General features: G+C 50.8%; 1 non-coding gene across 1 annotated transcript; it reads right to left on the minus strand.

Moving 5' to 3' along the window:
- Window positions 1-3,943: 3,943 nt before the first annotated feature.
- TRNAL-CAA (transfer RNA leucine (anticodon CAA)) lies at window positions 3,944-4,027 on the minus strand. Its single transcript has one exon. It is a non-coding gene; the product is annotated as a tRNA-Leu (tRNA).
- Window positions 4,028-4,383: the final 356 nt, after the last annotated feature.

Consider the following 4,383-nt stretch of genomic DNA (forward strand, 5'->3'; position numbering starts at 1 on the left):
AGTTGGGTTCAGCTTCATTCTATATTTTCGGAGTGCGTCGAAGGTCTCCTCAAGGTCGGTGACGTGATCTCTCGAAGATTTGCTTTTTACAAGCATATCGTCCACGTAGACCTCCATGTTACGGCCGATCTGCTCCTTGAAGATTTTGTTCACCAACCGTTGGTAGGTTGCGCCCGCATTTTTGAGGCCGAAAGGCATGACCCTGTAACAGTAAAGGCCACGATTAGTGATGAAAGCGGTCTTTTCTTCGTCTTCCGGTGCCATTCTGATTTGATTGTAGTCGGAGAACGCATCCATGAAGGTGAGGAGCTCATGGCCCGAGGTCGCATCCACCAGTTGATCGATTCTGGGAAGGGGATAGCTGTCCTTTGGACAGGCCTTATTCAGCTTTTTGAAGTCTATGCACATCCTCCACTTGTCGTTTGCTTTTTTGACTAGGACAATGTTGGAAATCCAATCAGGATAATTGACTTCCTTAATGAATCCGGCTTTAAGGAGCTTGTCCACTTCTTCGGCTATCGCCTTCTGCCTCTCCGGGGCATGACTTCGGATTTTTTCTTTCATCGGTCGATGCTTTGGATCGACGGCCAGGCGATGCTCCATGACTTCCGTGTCAATCCCTGGCATATCTGCTGGAACCAAAGCGAAAATGTCCGCATTCCTTCGTAGAAAATCAATGAGACGCATCCGCACCTCCTCCTCCAGGTTGGAGCCGATCATCGCTACATGCTCCACGTTCCCGTCGTTCAAAGGGATTGGTACCAGATCTTCAATTAGGGTGCCCCTCTCTTCGGTGAGGTCATCGCGTGCATCCAATCCATCAACGGGATAGGGGTCAGATTGGTCGCTTCCTTGCAAGGCTATACTGTAGCAGTGCCTGACCAGGGCTTGGTCTCCCCGGACCTCTCCGATCCCCTGGCTGGTGGAGAATTTCAACTTCAAATGGTAGGTTGACACGATGGCTCGGAGAGCATTGAGGCCAGATCGGCCAAGGATTGCATTGTAGGCTGACGACGCCTTCACCACCAAGAAATTCACCAGAGCCCTGGATTGCCTTGGATATCGACCTGTGACCACAGTCAAAGTTATCATTCCTTCCGTCGGAACAGCGTCGCCGGTAAACCCTACCAGAGGGGAGCTAATCGATCTCAAATGGCCGTCGAGGATGGACATTCTTGAAAAGGCATCGTAGAACAAGATGTCGGCCGAGCTTCCATTGTCGACGAGAATGCGACGGACGTCGTAATTTGCTATATTCATGGAAACTACGACCACGTCGTTATGAGGGAATTGGACTCCCTGGGTGTCTTCTTCAGCGAAGGTTATGGGCTCTTCAGTCTTTTGCCGCTTGGGGGGTACGGGTGGTACGTTGGTTGCTTCCTGTCGGGATCCTCCCGAGACGGTGTTGGCGAAATCCATCGGAGGCCGATTGTCTGGCCACTCCATGCCGGCGACCATTACCGGAGGATGCAGGGCCCGGGAAACCAGAGGTGGGATCGGGGCCCGAGATATGGCAGCGGAGACCGTGGGTAGCTGTGCGGATGCTTCGCGAGAAGAAACCGGGTGAGGACCCAGTAGGGGAAAGGAGGAGCGGGTGTCGGAGAAGATGGCCGGAGGCGGCCCCGTTGAGCACTCCTTTAAGAACAAGGGTACCGTGGAGGTTCGGGCCCTTCCTCTAGCGCCAATCCTGTTGGTGCAAAAATCCGCCTGCACCGGAGAAGTTGGAGTCGAGGGAGTCGCGGTCGCCGTCGGGACCTGCAAAAGAAGTCTCAACCGGAGGTGAGGTTGCTCCGGCAAGACCCTCCAATGCTCAAGTCAGTTCTCTGTCGCAACAAGAATGGAGTGCTCGAACGGAAATTTAGCAGAGTTTTGAGATAGAAAATGGAGCTTATAGAGTAACGTATCTGGGGTCTCCCTTTTTATAGGCGGGGGGCACAACAGACTGATAGCGACGTTCATAACCATCTGGTAGTGGGCCGCCCACCGTCAGGAGGAATTTGTTGCGAGGAATAGTGGAGTGGACCCGTGGCCCTCACTGTAGCGCTCCACGTGGAGTCTGCCGCAGGGGGTGGAGCGGCGTCCGTTATCGCGACTTGCCAGAGGATGAAAGAATCGCGCAGTATCCGTTGCAGGAGGTGGAGCAGGATCGTGGGCATCATAGCGGTCTGCAAGGGAATAGCGGAGCCGCGCGGAATCCGTCGCAGGAAGTGGAGCAGGATCGTGGCTGTTGCTGTGTCGCGCCAGGGAGTGCGGACCCGTCGGTTGAAGTTCGGCTGGAGTGTCTGGTGGTTAGTTATCCACTTGAGAGGAGCCTGAAGTCCGACCCAAGTAAGAGTCCGGACGAAGTCTTCCTTTAGCCGAGGTCGGGGACGAGGCCCGGCTCCCGTAGGGGTCCGGGCGGAGTTTTCCTGCAATCAAAGTCAGGGGCGAAGTCCGGCTCCCATAGGAGTCCGGACGGAGCTTACCAGCGGTCGGAGTTGGTGACAGAGCCCGGCTCCCATAGGAGTCCGGACAGAGCCTTCTTTGCGGTAGAAATCGTGGATGGAGCCCGGCTCCCGCAGGAGTCCGGACGGAGCCTTCTTTGCGGTAGAAGCCAGGTGCGAAGCCCGGCTCTCGTAGGAGTCCGGACGGAGCTTATCAGCAGTTGAAGTCGGTGACGGAGCCCGGCTCCCATGGGAGTCCGGGCGGAGCCTTCCTGCAATTAAAATCAAAGGCGAAGTTCTGCTCCCGTAGGAGTCCGGACAAGGCTTACCAGCAGTAGAAGTTGGTGACGAAGTCCGGCTCCCGTAGGAGTCCGGACGGAGCCTTCTTTGCGGTAGAAGTCGTGGACGGAGCCCGGCTCCCTTAGGAGCCCGGGCGGAGTCTTCCCAGCAGTAGGAGTCAGGTGCGAAGTCCGGCTCCCGTAGGAGTCCGGATGGAGCTTATCAGCAGTTGAAGTCGGTGACGGAGCCCGGCTCCCATAGGAGTCCGGGCGGAGCCTTCCTGCAATTAAAATCAAAGGCGAAGTTCGGCTCCCGTAGGAGTCCGGACAAGGCAGTAGAAGTTGGTGATGGAGCCCGACTCCTGTAGGAGTCTGGACGGAGTCTTCCTTGGAGTTGAAGCTGGCGACAGAGCCCGGCTCCCGTAGGAGCCCGGGCGGAGTCTTCCTTGCAATTGAAGCTGGCATCGGAGCTCAGCTCCCGTAGGAGTCCGGGCGGAGTCTTCCCAGCAGTTGAAGCTGGCGTCGGAGCCCGGCTCCTGTAGGAGCCCGGGCGGAGTCTTCCTTGCAGTTGAAGCTGGCGTCGGAGCCCGGGCGGAGTCTTCCTTGCTGTTGAAGCTGGCGTCGGAGCCCGGCTCCCTTAGGAGCCCGGGCGGAGTCTTCCTTGCAGTTGAAGCTGGCGTCGGAGCCCGGCTCCCGTAGGAGCCCGGGCGGAGTCTTCCTGACCGCCGGAGTTGGAGACGACTCGTGAGGGTCAACTCTGTTGAGAACTTCGGCTGAGGGTATTTTATACCCAACAATGTGTATGTATGTGATTAAAGTTATATAAATTTTTGAAAAAAAAAAGTAACAAGAGATATATTTTTTATACATTATATATATATATTTTAAAAACAAGAATTGTAAATATAATTTTAAAATCAAAGAAAGATATACTCCAAGTGTATGTACCCATAGTTTCATAAAATATTGGGGAAAAGTAATACAATATATTTTTTTATAGATTGCCAGATTGTATATATGATTTCTAAAAAGTCAGTTGTTGTAAATATAATTTTTAAATTAAAAAGATCCATATTGTCAAAAGTATGAATGTGCTTTGGCGTTGTGTATGTGAGGGATACATTTTTTTATACATTATATAAATATGACTGTTAATAAAAGCAAAGGTTTTATAGGATTTTGAGAAAAGTAGCACGAGATACATTCTTTTTATATTTTTTTAAAATTAAAAGGACATAACATTGTCAGAAGTGGGATTTGAACCCACGCCCTCTCACGAGGACCAGAACTTGAGTCTGGCGCCTTAGACCACTCGGCCATCCTGACTTTGGTGGCCATCCTCTTTTCCCAAATTACATATCTATATGTTACAATATATATATATTTCTTAATTTTTTTTTATCTAGTAATAAATAATGTGATCAATGTTATACTTATTTTCATGTCTTCTCTTTTGATTTTTTTTTTTTTTTTCCCCCTAGAAAGATAGTTCAGTAATCTAATGCTTGACATATACATATAATTAAATAAAATTTATCAAAATTTTAAAAAAAAATATTTTAACAAATACCGCTTTACAAGCATGCAAGGCATCCAAGCATGCTTGTAGACATGCTTGGATATTTTTTTAATTACCATGTCTCTGGCCTGAAATTATGAGTCTAAGACGTGGCCGTCATTGC

This window comes from Elaeis guineensis, chromosome 5, assembly GCF_000442705.2.
Source record: "Elaeis guineensis isolate ETL-2024a chromosome 5, EG11, whole genome shotgun sequence".
NCBI classification, from domain to species: Eukaryota; Viridiplantae; Streptophyta; class Magnoliopsida; order Arecales; family Arecaceae; genus Elaeis; species Elaeis guineensis.